Below are 21,495 nucleotides of genomic sequence, written 5' to 3' on the forward strand. Positions count from 1 at the left end.
AGCATCCTGTATCCATAATTCCTAGACAGAAAAGCCATATAATCAAATGAGTCTATTTGGATGCTTATTTTCTGTACATTACACTTATCTAAATTTATACTTGAAGGAACGGGTGGGGAGATAGGGTTTAAGGCCTTTTAAAACTTCTTTCTCTTTTTCATTCTGGAAATGTCTAAATGAAATATGTAGCTATCTTGACTGGAAGCCACCTCTAAGACTTTGTTCTAGTCAGAACATGCTCAAACTGTTCTCCAGTACGCTCTTCAGTAACCCACAAGTTAGTATTGTATCAAAAATAATGTTCCTCTTTATATAAGCTTCTCTTAAGACGTCAGTGTTTACTAGGGCGGCTGTGAAAAATGTGACAATAATGGCATAATTTATCTTTTTTTTTTAATTCACACTGCTTGCATTGGTGAAATTATTCTATTTCCATCAGTAAAACAAACCTTCAAAATGTTAAAGAGAAATCATCACAACACGCCTGTATCCCTTTAGGTATTTCTGGCTTTAAAGTTCCCCCAGCTCGAAAGGGATGTGATCTTCACTCCTTGGTGGGTCTAGGAGAGACCGACTCAGATCAGCTGACATTGGTTACTCTCAGAAGCTGGTTATCGATCAGTTAAGATGATGCGTGCCGTTTATCTCTGCTGAATTTGATCTTTTTATTGCTCTCCTCCAACCTCCATGTAATGAGAGCCTGCGGGCCAGTGCTTGGCAGACCTTTATGCACTGAAGTCACTTCCACCTTCTTATTACACATGTGCCTCCCTGTGAAGACACACTTCATCTTTCTCTCTGTAGATGGAATATCCAAGATAACAGAGGCTGTGTGCATGAACGAAAACTGAAAGCACCATCAAAATGTCATCCATGAAGAGGCCAGAGCATCTCATCTTGTGCTAAATATTTGTAGTTATTCAAATATGACACAGGCTTCTGCTTTGCAAAGACACACAGCCATATTTTAAGGGTTTTGCTCTCTTAAGGAGACTTTTGTTTTGATTTGTTTTTTTAAACAGCAGAATTAATTCGGCGCTTGGACAGTATCCAATATCAAAGAAAAAAATGTGTGGATTATACAAAATTCAACATGTCAGATTAGAAGAGAGATGATCCCTTGGCTCCCCCCCACCCCACCCCGTCACAGACCTCTTTCAGAAATATGAGACAAATAAAAGGACCGCAGAGTAAATCACAAGAGAATATAATTTTGAAAAAAAGATATTTAAAGCTGCCTCTCCATAAGGCTAATGACACGTGCCATTTTTATTTGATAGCCTGAAGCAAAATCACCTAACAACCCATAACGCTCACAGAATTCATCTTTATTTTTCAGCTTCTGCCAGGGAAGTTCTACAACTCCTTATGGCATCTTCTGAAAGCTCACTACATGGTGCATACAAATCTGCAAAGCTTCCTCTGCTACCTTAATCCCCTGGAGACTTTTATTCCCTTCTGATGAAAACCTAATTTGTGAGCCCCGCCTTTTGCTGAATCCAAAAACTCAGTTACACTCCCGATAACTGCTTTACCTAATTCCAGTTTCAAATAGCATAAAATCTGTGCACACAACAAACAGCTTTACACTGGGAGACCTTCCTCAAACACTCTTCTAACATTCTCTAAAAAAAGGAAATATTTTGTACACCAGCTGTACTAAGCTTGACAATACATAGAAAGCCACAAAGATTTGGTGTGCAAAGGTAATTCAAACTCAGTGTAAATATTGGGAGGCCAAAACCTGCTGGGCATAGGTTCAATACAAAGGCTATCACAAAGTGTTTTTACATTATTTAAATTTATATATAGTCAATGCTGCACATAATTCCTGCTGAAAAACCCATGGAGCTATGGCACACAGAATCTCCACCTTTGCTTGATCTGTGCTGCTTGAGAGAAAAGGAGGACTCTCATTAGAAGTTGAGTTTGAATACGTTTTTCAAAATAAAGGTAAAATAACTTCAAAAAAATGGAATCATCATCTTCCAGAAAGAAAGTCTCAACATCAAGGCGGTCGTTTGGGGGTTTTGAAGTAAAGAGGGATTCTATGTGTAAGGTGGCTAGGAATGGAGGAAGGATCCATTTATAAATTGGATTTTTCAGAAAGAACTATCTAAAAATACAGAATATCTGAGTGACACACACATCCCATTTGCCAAGAATGTCACCTAAAAGGGACTTCATGCTCAGAGTCCCCTTCAACCTGCAATTTGCATCAAAGCAGGGAATAGAAGCCCAGCCAGGGAGTCATGCACAGAACAAGGGAAATAGAGAACACGGATTCATGTTTAGTAAATGAACCAAGACAATCTCTGTAATGACTGTTACATTTCATTTGTGTACTCCAAGCAAAATCTGTTAAAAATAAATTATATATGTTTAAACTGGAAGTGTTCCTAGCATAATGGTATAAGGTACCCAGGGCTAAATTGAAATGATCATTCTAAAACTACAAAAATCTCAGGAACATAAATTATAATTTCACGGTATGCCTTGAAATGGTAGTTTTGCAATAAAATTAAAATATATATTCTCAGTGTTTGTCTGGCAAATGCAAATACATGAAACAAACATGGTTAGTAAATGAACCAACAATTTGCTACATTTGGAGAAATCTGTTTTTACACTGAATACTTCAATTGGCAAAAACCTAAAAATTTTATCTTTCTAAAGGAATTACCATTGGTATAATTCACACGATGCTTCTGAAATGATCAGTGAATAATTACAAGAGAGATTTGCTATTGAAAGAAGGAAAGAAAGGAAGAAAGAGAGAAAGAGAGAGAAAGGGAGAGAGAGAAAAGAAACCTTCAGTAACAGGAAATACTCTTTCTACATTAATTTTCTTTGTTGTATGTACATAGATTTCAAACAAGGACAAACCCAAACCAATTCACGTTCCCTAGCTGAAGGATCAAATAAAGGTAAAACTAGAGGTTAGAATTACAAAACAAACAAAAACCAACCTTAAATTAAGAAGACATATTGCCCAGATGGCTTTTGCTTGCTTCTTACCTATCTTGTTTGCCAGTGTAATTGGACAGCCCAAGGGCGGAAAGCCCACACTGGGATTGCCAGCGCTCCAGCAACCCACCCATTCAACAACCTGCACCCAAAGTGCTTATTTAATGTCAGTATCATCAGTTCTGGTTTTTAAATGTAAACAAGCGTTCTTAATTTGCTAATTTTTAGAGTGATGCCACAAATTAAGTATTCTTGCCGAGGAAAACTTGCTCAGAAGTTACTTCATTCTTTTTTTTTTCTTTTTTTCTTTTTCAAAAGTGCGTTTTATAGTTGCAGCTGCTTTTCTCTGAGGGAACACTTGTGTTTTGACCAGACACACTGGCCATATCACGCCATCATCAATTCTAGTTTTCAAAAAAGATATTGACTTCAAAGATGCCGATTTATTGTTGTTGTTGATATTTCCTGAACTCTGCTCCAACCAAGTACAGATGCTCTGGCGTAGACCCTGTACAGACAGGCTAGGAATCCACACTATTTGATCAGAGTTTTGGAGAGAAAAAAAGGAGGAGGGGGCTGAATTAGCATACTTGTTTGATCTTTTCCCTGAAAGGTTTTAAGCATTGTGTTTAAAACTCTATGCAATTCTATCCATTGAAGCACGCCTTGCCTGAGGCAACAGTGCAGGAGGAGACAGGGAAGCTGCCAATTTAGAGACATTCCGGGTCCCAGCTCCTACAGATCTCCGGTGGAGTTCGGGCCATTAAGCTCCCACCCTTTCCACCTCAGGATCCTCATCTATAAAGCCAGGAGGTTGGGCTTGTTAGAAATACTGAAGGCAGCATATCAGAATATCAGAGCCTCTGATCAGTGAAGTGAGGAAAGGGATGAAATAGGGTCTTTTTTTTTTTTTTTCTAGAGCTGTTTTGGGTTCCCAGCAAAACTGAGAAGAGGTACAGAGATTTCCTGTGTGACCCCTATCCCCACACTTACATAGCCTCCCCCCTTACCAGTACCCCCCACCAGAGTGGTGCATTTGTTACACTGAGGGACATCACACTCACTCAGAGTTCATCTTAAGGTTCACTCTTCGTGTTGTACATTCTATGGGTTTGGACAAATGTATAACAACAAGTACCCATCATTAGAGTGTCATTCAGAGTACTTTCATCCCCCTAAAAACCCTCTGTGGTCTGCCTATTCATCCCTCTCCCCCTTTCCCCACACCAGTCAACCACTGATCTTACTGTCTCTACGGTTTTGCCTTTTCCAGAATGTCACACGGTTGGAATCATATAGTATGTAGCCTTTTCAGATTGTTTTTTTCACTTAGTAATATGCATGTAAGATTCCTGTGTCTTTTCATGGTTTAATAGTTCCATTTCTTTTTAGCACTGAATAATATTCCATTGTCTGGATGTGAAATAGCTGTTTATCCATTCACCTACTGAAGGACATCTTGGTTGCTTCCAAGTTGGGAAATTATGGATACAACTACTATAGACATTGATGTACACGTTTTTGTGAAGACATGTTTTCAATTCCTTTGGGTAAATACCAAGGAGCATGATGGTTGGATTCAATGGCAAGAATATGTTTCATTTTGTAAGAAACTCCCACACTGCCCTCCAAAGTAACTGTACCATTTTGCAATCCCATCAGTAATGAATGAGAGTTCCTTTTGTTCTATTTCCTCACCAGCATTTGGTATTGTCAGTGATCTGGTTTTGACCATTTTGATAAGTACATAGTGGTATCACACTGTTTTAATTTGCATATGATGTGAAGCATCTTTTGATATTTTTATTTACCACCTGTATATCTCCTTTGGTGAAGTGTCTTTTAGATCTTTGGCCCAATTTATTTCTAATTTTTATTTATTTTTGAGAGAGCAAGAGAGAGACAGAGCATGAGTGGGAAAGGTGCAGAGAGAAAGGGAGACACAGAATCCAAAGGAAGTTCCAGGCTCTGAGCTGTCAGCACAGAACTTGACATGGGCTCGAACTCACGAACTGTGAGATCATGACCTGAGCCGAAGTCAGATGCCTACCCAGCTGAGCCACCCAGGCACCCCTCTTTGGCCCAATTTCTAATCAGGTTTTTGGTTTCTTATTTTTGAGTTTATATATTTTGGATAACAGTCCTTTATCAGATGTATCTTTTGTACTATTTTCTCCCATTCTGTGGATTCTCTTCCCATCCTCTTCATATTGCCTTTTAAAGAACATAATGTTTCCATTTTAATGAAATCCAGCTTTCAATTATATATTTCATGGATCATACCTTTGGTATTATATATAAAGTCATCACCATACTCAGTCTCATCTAGGTTGTCTCCTATGTTACCTTCTAGGATTTTTGCAATTTTTCATCTTATATTTAGATCTATGAACCATGTTGAGTTAATTTTTGTGAAGTAGTGTAAGGTCTGTGTGTCAATTTATTTTTTTGCATGTGGATATCATGTGGATGTTCAGTTGTCCCATTACTATTTGTTAGAAGACTATCTTTGCTCACTCTTAAATACAGAGAACAAACTGAGGGTTGATGGGGTGGGGGGTTTGGGGAACAGGGAAGATGGGTGGTGGGAATTGAGGAGGGCACTTGTTGGGATGAGCACTGGGTATTGTATGTAAGTGATGAATCATGGGAATCTACTCCCAAAGCCAAGACTACACTGTATACACTGTATGTTAGCTAACTTGATAATAAATTATTTAAAAAAAATAAGAAAGAAAGAAATTCTAGAAGAAGAAGAAGAAGAAGACTATATTTGTTCCACTCTTTCTTTGTCAAAGATCAGTTGACTACATTCATGTGGTTCTATTCTATGTAGGTTCTTGATATTAAGCCTTTTTTAAAAAAGATTTGTTAATTTGTTTTTCAGAAGTCATTAATGTTCTAGAGTACTTGGAAGTGCCGATGGGAAATATAAAGTGGTGCCTTAGTAGCCTGAAAGAGTCCACATATCAGGTGGTGAATGGTTTACTCCTAGGGAGAATCATGTAATTTGATGTACATTGCATTTGCAACTCAAAATTTTTGGCAGTGAGGAAATACAACTTACTGTTTTCATTCAGTAAATCTTTCTTTGGGTTTCCAGTGTTTGAATTAAATACAAGCTTTTTAAATAATTAATTTAATAGTTTAACCCTTATTCTAGTTTGAAGAGAAGGGAAATAACCCTACCATAGACCTACATCTTCCCCACTCTTACCCCCTCACTCTCTATCCAATCATTCTGACTTATTTTTCTGTATAGCACTACCTCCATCTGGCATGCTTTTGTATATTTATTAGTTGATAGTTGTTTATGAAAGCTCCATGAGGATAGGGTTTTGTCTTGTTCACTCCTATATGCTCAGTATGTAGAAAAATACCTAGCACACTAGGTATTAGGTGAGTGCCTAATAAATATTTTTGAATGAATAATTTGCCATTTGCTATTTGATTATTTTAAAGGAATTATCTTATGGAATGTTACAATTACTAGTAACAATAACATTAAAGATGCCATAATGTATTCCTATATAAACTTAATCTCAGGAAAAGGAGAATAAGGTCAAGAAGAGACAATGAAGAAGATTTGCAAAAGTAGAACCCTCCACACCCTTGCTACTCTAATGGTGTGGTCTAGGGACCAACCACATTAGCATCACATGAGACGAATCCAGATATGTAGAATCTCAGATCCCATGCCAAATCTACTAAATTCAATATTTGAAAAAGGTACCAGGTGATTCATATGCACATTAAAGTTTGAGAAGCACTTCTCTGGGAGTCTACATAGAAGACCTATACCTAATGACCATTCCTCATCCAGTACAAGCTTCCAGCAGCCATAGCTGAGTAGAAGGTGATTCCTGATGATTCTCTTTCAGATGCCTCCAGTGTGATTAAATCATGTTTACCTCCAGCACCTGTCTTATAAGATCTAGAATATCAAAAACCTGTATTACCCAGTTCCAGAAAGATTCTCTTGCTGCTCAGTGATGCTTGAAATTCCTTTAACAGAGGAGAAGAACCTTTCATTTCCAAACCACAAATAAAAAGCCTAAAGTACAAATACCCAGAAAAGGTTAAATATGGACAGAAACTTAATCATCCTAAGGTGAAATTCAAAAACATGAATAAATGGCTGATAGTAGATTTCTGCAGGTTTTGCTAGGGAAGGGGGGGTGGAGAGAGAAGAAAGATATTCAATTCTTATAGGTTGTATATTCGGGAGATAACATGACAGAATGAGAGAAATGTAGGAAAACAGAATTTAAGGCATGATACTTTTTGTAGGGCAAACACTACTTTGAATTGAAAAAAAAACTGTTCACATAAATTTATGAAGATTTTTTAAAGTCCATCTTTATCATCAGAGTACTTTTTTCCCACAGTTTTGGTTATCCAAGTATTATCCAGGAAACAAAATAAACTTACAGCACAGTGTGCTACAATCTTAACATCAGCAATCCTATCTGTAGGCAGCAGATTCAACAAAAGGAAGAGATAGCCCCAGGAGGCCATGTTGAAGAGGAGTGCCCTAGTGGGTTTGCCATTTGGAGAAATCAGGACAAAGAATGCACACTTTTTCTGGGAACTCAACCTGCTACCAGCTGATAGTCATCTTAAGGGGCACTTTTCTATAAATCACTATAATTTAAAAACCAAATGCTTTGAAACTCCTTTTGCCAGATCAAATCAAACTGACTCTCAGTTGGTGGAAGGCCCAGATGTGAGTTTTGTAACACACATCAATTACTATCTAATCCATCACTTGCAGATGCTGAATGTGCCTGGTGCCATTCCCAGAACTAGTGTCATGGAAACAAGCAACAGCATCAAGGTAGGAGTGGAATTAAAAAATGCTGCAGCCACTGTCTGCAAAGCACAAGTGGAGCATAAGTAAGTACAGACTCAGTTTGGCCTTTCAATCTCAAGCCATATCATCTCTTGAGCTATTCAAAGCCCAAGTTGTCAGCAGTGATGCCATATGCAAAGAAAATGCCAATTTCTCTAACAGCAGTTTTATCATAGCGCCTTGGATACTTTCTCTGGTAATAGCCAATACTTTTCACGTAATGGTGTAGTCACTAACATGATCGTTGACCTAAATGATAGACATATGGGTTTCCTCCCACAAGAGAAATGTTGATTTATTTGTATCCTTCACATTATCATAAGTTGCTTTCAACAAAAAATAACATTGCAAGTCTACACAATGTGAATGAGCTGGCATAAACATGAAATAGCATATATGCCATTTGAACAACCAAACCATCTTCACAACTGAATTTCTATTTCCACAGAATGTGGTAGGGTTGTGTCAGCTATAACTTCATATTCTGTTCGACTTGGCTAATTCGACCAATGTTAATTACCCTAATGAGAGAGCATCATCATCATCACTAAAATTTATTTAGTGCTTACTTAGTACATGCTAGGTACTGCTCTGTATATTTTACATGGAAAATACTTTCTTCATCATAAAAATCTTATGTGGTAAAGTATTGTTATTATCCCTGTTTACAAATGAGGAAACTGAGGACAGTGTGGTTAAGGAACTTGTGCAAGATCCTATAATTAACTCTGTTGGATGCTTAACAAAGTACAGGTCCCATCCTTCCTCGTTGTATCTCCTACAGTTCCTTATTTTGACCACCTTCCCTCACCTCCCAGTTTCCCTGACCAGCTAAAATGTTATCAAGAGAAGAGCCAAACAAAAAAAATCATAGAAACAGAAAGAATGGTAGTTGCCAGGAGCTGGAGGCAGGGAGAAATGGGGAGTTATTGTTTAATGGGTATGCAGTTTCAGTTTTACAAGATAAAAAGAGCTACTTACAGATAGTGGTGATGATTGCACAACGCTATGAAAATATTAAATATCTTTGAACTGAGCACTTAAAATTGGCTAACATGGTAAATTTTATGTTCTGTGTCTTTTACCACACACACACACACACACACACACACACACACACACACAAATATCGAAGGAAAAGAAAAAAGAACAGAGCCAGATGAATAGGTGAGATGCAGAGATACCACTGCGGAGACTTCTTTGCACCAATAGGTTAAGCTATTAAAAAGAATATCCACAGGTTTGGCATGGTATATGCCTAGGTCTGTGGCTTTGGAGAGAAAAAGTATGACTGGAAGCCTCAAACCTCCTTGAATACACTACATGGGAAGATGGCCCAGATAGCGAAATAATAGAATTCACCCCAACAAGAGCATGATTTCACCAAGGATGCACTCCTCTTTTTCACCCACACTGGGCATCACTCAGGAGAGGTGTACCAGGCTGAAGACTTCATGGAAACTACAGATGATTACCTACAATGATAGATTTCTTTCTGTGGAATAAGAACCATGAGCAGTGCTCTATATACATTTAACATAAGCAAAAATTATACAAAGCAAATATAAAATTCATCTGACCTTGGACTACCAATAGTATATGGCCACTAGTACTCACTCTACAAATACTTTTTCTTCATCAACTCCACTCAGTAATAATTGGTGAAGACTCTGGGGCACTTGGGTGGCTCAGTCGGTTGAGCATCCAACTTCAGCTAAGGTCATGATCTCAAGGTTTGTAGGTTTGAGCCCCACATCGGGCTCTGTGTTGATTGCTCAGAGTCTAGAGCCTGCTTCGGATTCTGTGTCTCCCTTTCTCTCTGCCCCTCCCTCACTCATGTTCTGTCTCTCTCTGTCTCTCAAAAAATAAACGTTTAAAAAATTTTTTAATAAAAAAAAGTAATTGGTGAAAACTCAGCCAGGAAGGGATGAGAGAAATGTGTCTGCTCTAAAGTTCCCGTCTAGGTCTCACCTTACACTGTCCATCATATTCTGTGTGCGCCACACTGTCCTTGTCCTGCCTGTGTCCTATGCTCTGGAGTGTCATTTCCTCATGCAAGTTCCATTATGGTTAATTCTAGATAATTTTTAGTCTTTCTTTTTACCTTGTATAGGACATAATTTAAGTGTGGCGTTTACAGCAATGGTATCTTCTAAGAATGTTTTCTTCCTCCAGTATTTCCTTTTTTTAGAGCTCCAACTCAGAAAAGATGCCTCTTTCAGTGTGCTTCCATCCTACGGTGCTCTCTGCACGTCCCTAATTCAGGGGACTCCCAGTCTTGCCCCCATGTTTGGCCACTCTGAGACTGTTGGAGAAATCTTTGTTTTGTTTTGCAGATCCTTTTGTTGAGAAAAATATTTTTCAGATTGGGCTTTAAACAGAGAATGACTTGCCCTCCCCTAGCTCTGTTTTGGGGGAAAATATGCTGTGTTTCCCTACCCACCTTTACATGTTATTTCTAAAACAATTAAACATTGTTATTGACTCTTCTAAGACAATTAACATATGATCTATCTCAGCTCAGAGGAGAGAATATTAATTTCTAAAGCTGCCTTAGGTGCCTGGAATAAGAACCAGTAAAATGCAAGCTAAGAAATCATTTGTGATTCACATAAATGGTTCCCCAAAGAAGGAACCCGGCTTCAGTTAGCACTAACAGTAGCTTTTGCTGTATTCTCAGCCCCTGGGGCAATATTTAACATGCTGGGGTAATAAGCTTCTGTATGCTATTATCTGAAGAACTAAAAACATTAAAAAATCCCATAAAATTGTTAACTTTGACCAAGGAGGAAGGGAACTCAGATGCCAACATCTGACCTAAAAACATACTAAACAAACTCACTAGAAAAATAAGAGAGACTAACTTTTTATATTTGTTGAACTGCTAAAGAAAAGCTCATCTCTCAGCATCTATGTTTCCTTTTTAAATCTAATTAATACTTTGCATTAGAAGTCACTTTAAAATATCTTTGCTGGGGCGCCTGGGTGGCTTAGTCAGTTAAGCATCCGACTCTTCATTTCGGCTCAGATCTCACACTAGTGAAATCAAGCCCTGTGTCTGCACCCAGCATGGAGCCTGCTTGAGATTCTCTCTCTCCCTTTCCCTCTTTCCCTACACATGCTCGCTCGCTCTCAAAAAAAAAAAAAAAATGTGTGTATACACACACACACACACACATATATATATATGTGCATATATATATGCATATATATATGTATATGTGTGTATATATATATATATATATATATATATATATACATTTCTTTGGTTATGCAGTGAAACAGTGAAGCCACTGAAATATCATACAAATAATGCAGTAGAAAAATCAAAACAATTTAAAAACCTAAATCAGTTAGGATGCAACTGGATACAAGAAAAAGCATTATTTAACTCAAAAAGGGTAAAGTTAAAAATAAGGAAAGGGAGGGAAACTATTGGCTAACAAAATGGTACAGTCCAGAGAACCCTGAACCAGAAGCTCAAATGTATCCTCAGGACTCAACTTCTTTCTACCTCTTGGCAGACCTCTGAGTTGGCTTCGTTCTCAGGTAGACTCCATCCTCTCAGAGATTTGTAGTTCAGACTGACCTCAGCTCAGAGCTAGCAATCACTGAAGAGAGGGATTGTCTTTTCCCTCTAATCCTAACTAGTGTCTCAGAATTGAGTGTCATTGTCCAGACAATGGTCCAAGACTAGGTTACATGCTCCTCCCTGAACAAACCATACACCAAGGGAGGATATATTAGATATAAGCCTCATCCTTGGAGTGAAGGAGGGAGGTTCTGGGGAGGGAGGTTCCCCGGAGTAAAATCAAAGTGCCTGCCATTACTAGAAAAAAAGGAAATGGTTGCCAGCCAGCTAAAGGCTACCCAATCCGGCACTCAAATTAATGAACTCCCCAACCTCAGCTTGTGAGATAACGACAAGAATTTTTAAAAAGGGAAATTAAGTCTAGTGATACAATGTCACAATACTAGCTCAGGAGTAATCAACAAACACAGACCTACATAAGTAAATACATTAGGACCGTAGCCCTTCCATTTCAACACCAAGAAACTATGTGGGTCAATCAGATGGAATTAAAATCTGAATCTATTCAGAAACAATTGTTAACTCAGTTCTCAAGCCACAAGAGTCCAAGTACATGACAATGCACCCTCACATCACAGAGGTCCTATTCCTCCTTACTTCCAATAGCACTTCGTTCTGACATTACACCATATGGTGCGGGCCAAGTGCTCTTGTATGCAAAGTGAGTTCAGAGTAAATGAGCTAAAAATGTCTTACATACATAATGGCTCTTGTTTCAACTTGGCTGTGACTACTAGATTGCTGCAAACAACGAAATAATAGTGCTGCTAATGAGGAGATTTGTTCATAAGTTACTACACTGTCAACTCTAATGTTCGACCGTAATGGTTATTATTTATTGATATGTTGTGCGTATAACAAAGCAATGGCTGAGGCCAAAAGCAGCACCCAAGCCTATTAGATTGTGAATAATCTCCTAAAGATAATTATTTCTTAAAAAATCTGCCCAAAGTCTCTGTATTTGAGACCTCTTAATTGAAAAGACAGAGGCCTAGACTTATAGTCAGGGTTTCTTCTGTAAGAGACTAGAGTGACAACTCCCAGCACTGATGAGGGTGCAGACAAGCAGGCACTTCCAGACATCATAGTGGAAAAGTGTTTGACCCAGCCTTTTGGAGAGGAATCTGACACGATATATTAAAAATTTAAAAGCACATATCCTTTGACTCAGCAAATTTACTTCTGGGAATCAACCCTGTAAAAATTAAAGTACCAGCACATGAGAACATACATACTAGGATGTTTATTGCAGTTGTGTTCATGATGGCCAAAACTTGCAACCACCTTCACGTCCACAAGAATGGAATGGTTGAACAGACCACGATGCATGCATATAGGACAGGTTATTATGCAGCTACTCAAAGAACAAGTCAGATTTACATCTTAGCTTGGAGAGAGGTATATGATATAGTATTAAGTGAGAAGAGCAAGTTACAGAGAAGTTAGATAGATGACAGATACACACATATGTACAGGACTGTGAGGTATATATAGTATTATCACATCTTTGTGCAAAAGAGTAGAATAGTAGGGTTTGGATTCAGGCTTTGCAATTTGAGTTATCTTTGAATCTCACTTTCTTCATCTGCAAAATAAAGGAAATCTTTTTGCGAAGATCAAATGAGATGATGAAAATGATGGGTGAACTGTAAATAGCAATCAAATGTCACGTAATAATATTATAAGATAGCCTCATATGAGTCTGAAATTAGCATCCACAATGTGCTCCAAGGGTAGTACCACCTGGCAGAGTTGTATTTAGCTCTATCTACACCAACATCAGCCACCTCTTCTGGCCTCCAATTGTGTGTAACCAGATTCACAGAGAGTAAAAGAAATGGTGAGCTATAGCTAACACTATTACTGCAGGTTACCCACACAGTGCCAGAAAAAGAACTCCAATGTGTTCCCAAAAGGAGCCACACATCCCATTCAGTACTTTGAGCCTTAATAAGATCATGTTCATTTACATGGCTAGTTAAGTAGACAACCACAGAAGCTAACCGCCCTGTAGAAATATGGTTATATATAAGAAGTGTTTTCACTCTTGAAAATGAACATATTCTCTCTTCATATATGCTTTATAAATAGTTTTAATCATACGGTAGATACAGTTTTATGCCTGTCTCTGGGGCCAATTGGCTCTACTTCTTTCTAGCTGTGTAACCTTGGAAAATTATATAACCTTAGTTCTTTCATTTGCAAAATGAGGGTGTCCCCACCATTTAAGATTGTTGTGATAATCAAGTGAGTTAAAACATTTAAAAGACTTAAAACAGAGATAATACCTAATAGATACTAAGTAAATGTTAGTTATTATTATTTTCATCTTTCCATGTAACATAAGTTTACATACTTTTTTCCATATTCCTCATATAGCCTGCATTGCCGTCATTTTATTAATGTTATTTGAACATAAATAGCATGCTTTATCAAATGGGTATTGTTGTAATTTCCAATGTTTTTCCTATGTCACTATTGTAAATATGTTAATCAATATCTTTGCACATTGACTTTTTCCAATTTGGATTATTCCTATAAAAACAGACCCCCAGAAAGAGTTTAGAGAAAGAAAGAGTACAACAATCTTTGGGTATTTTGATATACCTTGAAAGTAGGTCTTTAGATTAGAAATATATATTTATATTTATATAAATAATATAAATATTTATATTTATAAATATTCTTTCTGAAGCCCCTTAAGAACTTGACATGATGTTTTTCATGCAGCCATTCAACACCTGCTGATATTTTTATCAAGATTCTTTTAAGAAAGGTCATTATATGAAATTACCATACTAAAATTTATCTACAAAATTATGTAAGTTTCAGATTTTTAAAACATAGCTTCCTGAATATAATCACATCATATTAGAGTTTTGCTGTTTAAAAGGAAAAAAAATGGAAAGCCCACTTACTCAATGATATTTTTAGCACACAAAATTCCCCTTATGAATCATACACTCACAACCCATGCACCCCTAAACATTTAGCTCCTTCTGACTCATTCTGAAACACTTTGACAACTTCTCCGTTGAAATTCAAAGTGTCCCAATACTGTAAGATCCCCTGTTCCTCTAAGTAATTAGTTCCCTTTCCCACTGGCAAAATGCAAGAGTAATAATCTATTTACAGATTGTGGAATGAAGCACACAACCGAAATCTTTCACTGCCCGCTAGCCTAAACGTTCCCATCTTCCAGGAGGACCTCTCTCTAACCTAATACTGGACTTTCATTCTCCTCCTTCCCAGCCACCCCACCACTACTGCCCATAGGTAACATCTTATCCTTCAAAATCCTGGCTGTTTCCTAAACCCTGTTTCCATTTTCAGACTCTATGGTTTCTGTGCCCTCTCTGCACAGTTTGCTTAAGGAGGCACACTGACTTCACTAATCGTGTGGATTGATTCAGTCCTCCAAAGCACAGTTAGTTGCCCTGTAACAATCTGTTTAGTTTGCTCCTCTACCAACACACCAAGTGCTCCATCTTGTGTAGGGGGTTACTCCACACGGAGAACTCCCATCATGTAAGAGAATAACTGAATCCATAACATTGACTTTCACTGACCCCTTTCCCTCATTGCTGATCATTACTGTGCCCAAAAAATAAACATGAAACTCATTCCTCAGGTATTTTTCTGTTCTGTTGCTACAAATCACACTGGGCTGCTGGTCTGGCAAACTTTCAAGGTCCTTTGCCACCAATTATTGAATTAATTAATTTTCCAGCAAGCTTGCTCTTTGTTCTGTATCGCACATAAGTGGCACTCAGGGATGGCAAGTTTATACTAAGAAAGCAAGACAAGTGCTAATTTAAGTCACAATGAGAAGCACTTAAAATCTCCACACCTTCCAAGTAGACTCTTACTGACCATTATCTACCTCTGAGGCAGGACCAAGTGAGTGACTTCACAGACATGAAAATTTCATTTCAGTGGCCTTACATGAACCCAGACTAATTTGAAATTAAGGTCTTTCTTTGAAACCCCACTGGAAATTCTAGCAATATGGCTAGGGTGATGCTACTGGTTGGCAAAATGGCAAGTCATTTATCCTTCCTGCCCTTGTTTCCTCACACGTGAAATGAGGAACACTGACTCACTTCACAGGAAGGCTGCATGCATTTAATTAATTAACAACACACATCAAAAATACAAACTGCAGAACACCTTTGCTCAGCCCCTAAGCTCAGTAAACTTGCCAATTGTATTCAATTGTTTAGCTGATCTAACCTAGATCTTTCCTTAAGTTTGCTCTAGTCTGGCCCATAAACATGTTTTTGTCTACACTTACAGATACTTACAGACACATGTGTGGATTTTAATTTCCTATTTTAATGTTTTCTTTCCATTGCTGCAATTGTTGAGGTCTTATGTTTTCTTCATCAAATGCTCACTCAGTTCCCCATTCACTGCAGAAAACACTAGACACCCATGCCAAAAACTTACATGTCCGACTAGCATATATCTAGCCAAATGAGCCCACATCAAACTCAGTTTTACTTTCCTTACTCCAAAGTACCTTCTGTGACTAGACAAAAGATGATGGAAACTTCATCCTAGAACATCAAACGCTGCCAGGCACATTTCCATCTGTCCTACTGCAGATTGCCAAAAGCATTTTTTGCGTTTTTTTTTTTTTTTTCTATAAAGTCAATCAAGAATTCTCTCAGGCAGGAGTTATTTGAGGACTAGGAAATGTGGTGTTTCCTACCCTGACTGACCCCTTGGACTATGGAAGACATGCCTGACCAAAATAGAAGAAGGAAAAACAACTGGTACACAGACATGGCACCTTCAGAATCTGTTTACTTCCTTCCTTGAGCCATACACAACACCCAAAGACATTAAGCCTAAGTGATGAAGAATCATGTCCTTAAGGAGAGAGAACACAGACATGTTAGACCCTAAAGAGGTAAGGAGCTTCCCAGCTAGAGCCAGGAGCCAAGAAAGTTAGAAAGTGCATTGATGCCAAGGAGGAAAGGTCAAGGCCAAGGGCGTGGGGTTCAATGGATCAGTAGCCAGTTATCTAAGTCAAAAAGTGAACTCTATTTTGACACTGGGGCAAGGGAAAGCGTTACTGATAAACAGGGACAGAGACAGAAAACATTTACATTCAACATGCTTATCCTCTTCTTTAGAGAACACAAATTGTTAAAGGGAAAAGTTTTTGTAATTCCTCTCCTTGAAGTAACACCATGCTAATTCACTAACCTGTACCAAATGAACAGTCATCTTTTATTAACCAACTCTCGTAGGCCCTACTTTTCAACTTTCCCCAAAGATCCTCAAGACTATCAAATATCCCCAAGAGCAGATCACATGCTTGTTTAGGCACTTATTACTTCATACAGCTCTATCAGTCTGTTTTCATGTTTCTCCTAAATGGTCATAGCACAACATGCCTGGACATTGTAGTTTATAGATGCACAGAGATGTTAATGAGTCCCTGCTAAGAAATCATGGAATGTGGATCACCATTGTTAAGCACTGTGAGAACATATATATATGGTTCTTCCTTACACTAATAAAATCTGATTTTTAATTAAAAAAATCCCTACTCCCACAAATACTATTGTACTGAATAAATGCATTACCAAAGCAATTTATGGTCAACTGGAAGTCAAGATAGTACTGAAAAAGCAGAATCCAGAGGTCCTGAATGAGCACCCTCCAACCACCAGTGGAGGAAATGAGGTCAGACCTAGCTGGGGAAAGTAACCAGTGCAGCTGCCTTCCTTTCTTACTTCCTATTCACTTCTTAACCTTCTGGCATCTGTCTTCCTTCTGCCATGTGCTTGTTATATGGAAGATGGTGGTTCCCAAGCTTAGCATGCCACAGAATTTCCTGGAAAGCCTGTTAGAGCACTGATTGCTGGGCCCCAACCCCACTGTGTCTGATTCAGTAGGTGTAGCATGAGGTCCAACAGTCTGCATTTTCAAGTTCCCAGGTGAGGTTGCTGCCACTGCACTAGGGACCTCATTTTGAGACCCATAGCTCTGTGGAAGTTGCCATGCAATGTTCAGCAAGTGTATTTTCTGACAGTGAGAATATTGACCCTCTCCCTACCTCTGAGAATTACTAAGAAGACCTAAAACTTGTAAATGAAATGAAACACTGTGAGAGCACTTCAGAAACTAAGCAGGTACAGCATTAGCAATCAACACCAGCTGAATCGCCTCTTTGTTGCATTTGATCCCAAGGAGCGCTTTCTTCTTGAAGCTCTATTCTCTATTCCACTGTTCATTTTTGTCTTCTTCCCTCATTCTTCTTTCTCCTCTATGCCCTGCTTTCCTCTGTCCATACTTTCTGTCGACAAATTCATCTAATCTCACTGACTCAAAAATCACTCATAAGAGAATTACCCCCAAAACTCAGTTCCATATCTCTAACTTACCCTGTTCTGTTCACAACATCTCCAAGCTTAAAAATGTATGCCCTCACCCCTTCCTCACACTTCCTCCCAGATATCAACCATCTTAAATGCTTCCTCTTACAGCCTTTAATGTTATCCACCACATTGCTTCCCTTCCTCTGCAATCCCAGTACCACCAGGCTGTTGGCCTCTGTCCCACAGACCTCCCACCTGGCCTCTCCACCTCCACAGCCTTCCTGCTTCAGTCCTCCTAAATGCTCCTTCCTTGATAAATATTGTTGACCTTGAAAAATATTGTTTTCATCAAGCCCCCCTGCTCTAAAATGCACTCTGGATTCTCATGGCCTAAATAATGCATTCCCAAAGCTAGTTCAGATGTAAGTGCCTTTGCAATCCACCCTCACCTTAAGCATAGTCCAGATAGATGCCTGTCAAGGCAGTGATAGCACAGACTCCTGCACTGAGAAGCTTCCTTTCTGAGTCCCCAGTTGTATTAGGTATTTCCAATTTTAGTTGTACTATTTCCCTAATAAAGCCATGGCTTTAATCAATCAATCCTACTAATTTGTTTTTCACCAAAATGCCATCTTAAATACCACAAATACACCTGTGCTAATGATGTTTCCACTTCTCTCTGCCCACACAAATTCTAATCACCCACTGAGGTCGAAGTCAATGCCTTCTTTGCTGCTAGTGTTCAATACCTCTATATGCTCTCAAGCACTTTGTACTTGAAGTCTTCACCTTCTCCTCCTTCCTCTTCTTCCTCCTTCCCTCCCCTCTCTCTTTTACCTTCTCTTCCCTGAATCATCCCCATTACCATACAACATGCTTTAGAACCTCTTATCTGTAAAAATAAATAAAAGAAAAACATCTCCATTGACCCACATGCACCTCATCTACGCACCATCTATCAATCAGACCATTTCCTTGCTGGCTTTTACAACTTCTCTACTTTTTCACTTTGTCTTCATTCCTTCTTCAACCCCATACAATCTAGCATCCAGCTCCGCTGAATTTGCTCTGTTCAATTTACTAAGAACCAGCTCTGTGCCAAAATCAATGAAAAGATCAGTCTTCTCATCTCACCAACCCCTTTGTAGCAGTCAATATGTCCTCCCTTCTTAACTTTTCTTCTCTTGGCTTCCAGCACTCCACATTGCCACTTTTTTTCTTACCCCATGAGTAACTCATTCCCAGTCTTCTGCCATGACTCTTCTACTCAGCCTCTAAATTTGGGAGCGCGTGGGGTCTCAGGCTTAGGCTCTTCTTCTCTTACTATCCACAAACATTCCCTAATCTATTTCATCTACACACATGGCTTTAGATGCTATCTGTTTGCTGGGGACTCCTTATTTTCCCTCCAGGCTTAACATTCGCTTTAAGCCCCAGGCTCTGTCTTAGTATCCTAACTTGGATATCTACTATGCACATTACACTTATCGAAACAGAACTCTTAGTTCACCTCTCCCATCTCCTTCTTGTTTCTACTCTAATTCTCCCTCTCTCGGGAAATGATACTATTAATTAACTCAAACCAAAATCTTAGCCACCATTCTTACTATCTACCCACATTCAATCCATCTGCAAATACTGTGTGTTATACTAGCAAAATATATCTCGAATATGCCCAATTCTCCCCATCTCCACTGCTGCCACCCTAAACCAAGTCCCCAAAGTCACTTTTCTGAAATGTCTTGAGTCCTCTAAGTAGCCTTCCTACATCCATGCTCAGCCTTCTCCCAGAGAAGAGTGGTCTTTTTAACATATAAATGACATCACTCTCTTGCATAAAATATTGCAACGAACTTCCATTTTTACCTCAACTAAAATTCAAAACTTCTCACTGCAGTCTACCACACTGGCTCTTGACTCTCTGATCTCAATTGGTACCACATTCACCTCCCTATAAACACCTTGTTTAAACCATACTGGTCTTTTATTGTCCACATAAGCCATCTTCTTTCTTGACCTCAGATGTTTTTGCTGTTTTCTCCTTCAGGAACACTCTCCACTGGGTTTTCTCATGTTGATTCTTCCTCATCCTTCAGATTTTAGCTACTAATATTGCCTTTTCAGAGAAGTATTTTTTGACTACCCTGTCTAAAACATTCCCTATTAAATAGGGATTCTCTATCTCACCAACAGTAAGAGTTATCGTAATCAAAATCTAATTATGTTTTTACTTGTTCAGTTGTTTGTTATTAGCCTGCAGTTTCATCTCCTAGCCTCCGTGCAACTAGAATATAAGCCCTAAAAGAAGAAAAAACTTTGGGGCACCTGAGTAGCTCATTCAGTTAAGCGTCCGACTTCGGCTCAGGTCATGATCTCACAGTCTATGAGTTCGAGCCCCACGTCAGGCTCTGTGCTGACAGCTCAGAGCCTGGAGCCTGCTTCAGATTCTGTGTCTCCCTCTTTCTCTGCCCCTCCCCCATTCGCACTCTGTCTCTCTCTCTCTCTCTCTCTCTCTCTCTCTCAAAAATAAATAAACATTAAGAAATTAAGAAAAAACAAAAGAAAAAAAACTTTATATGTATTTTTCTATGATTTATTCTTAGCACCTGAGCATAATGCTTAGAATTCCTCAATAAATCTTCATTAAAAAATGTAAATGAACGGAATAGTCAGAAAGGGCTACAGAAACACATAATTCCAGAATCTCAGTGGGCTAAAACCACAGCATTGTACACCTTACCAAGACTAGATCCTTTGGGGACCATGACTGACAGAGGCTTTCTCTCAACTCATGTGTCTATGAGGATCAGCACACCAATGCCACAAGGTGTGGTTAATAGCATGAGGCTTTTAAAGTTTAAAGCAAGAAGTGACACGTATCATAGCCACAGTGAAAAAAAGTATGGAGTTTCCTCAAAAAAATTAAAAATAGAATTATCATATGATCCAGTAATTTCACTACTAAGTATTTGCCCAAAGAATATGAAAACACTAATTCAAAAAATATGTGCACCTCCATGTTTATTGCAGCATTATTTAGAATAGCCAAACTATGGAAGCAGCCCAAGTATCTATAAAGATACACACACACACACACACACACACACACACACACACACTAATGGAATATTACTCAGCCATGACAAAAGAATGCAATCTTGCCATTTGTAACAGCATAGACGGATCTAGAGGATATAATGCTAAATGAAATAAGTTGATCAGAGAAAGACAAATACCATATGATTCCACTCATGAGGAATTTAAGAAACAAATGAACAAAGCAAAAAGAGACAAAAAAGAGACTCTTAAATAGAGAGAACAAACTGATAGTCACTAGAGGGGAAGTGGGGGGCGTGGTGGGTGAAATAGGTGAAGGGGATTAAGAGTACGTGTATCATGATGAGCACTGGGTAATATACAGAATTGTCAAATTACTATATTGTGCACTTGAAACTAATGTGACACTATGTTTCCTGTACCAGAATTAAAATGAAAAGTAAAAAAAAAAATTTTAAAAGAAGTGACACATATCAATCTTGCTTTTTTTGGCCAAAGCAAGTTACAACAGCCAGGCCTAACTTCAAAGAGGGTGGGAAAGTATAATTTTCCATGTGCCCAGAAAAAAGAAAGATGGAAATATTTGGTTAGCAGCACTTATGATTCCATACCCACCTTCTAACTAGGAAATTTCTTCTATCCAGAAAAAAGATAATAAAAATATTTGGTAATGTGCATTTTTGACTTCCATATCT

General features: G+C 38.5%; 1 long non-coding RNA gene across 5 annotated transcripts in view; it reads right to left on the reverse strand.

Moving 5' to 3' along the window:
- LOC109502683 overlaps window positions 1–21,495 on the reverse strand; it is a 200,189-nt gene that overhangs the window by 117,005 nt on the left and 61,689 nt on the right. The window lies entirely within an intron of this gene.

Source organism: Felis catus, chromosome C1, assembly GCF_018350175.1.
Source record: "Felis catus isolate Fca126 chromosome C1, F.catus_Fca126_mat1.0, whole genome shotgun sequence".
NCBI lineage: Eukaryota > Metazoa > Chordata > Mammalia > Carnivora > Felidae > Felis > Felis catus.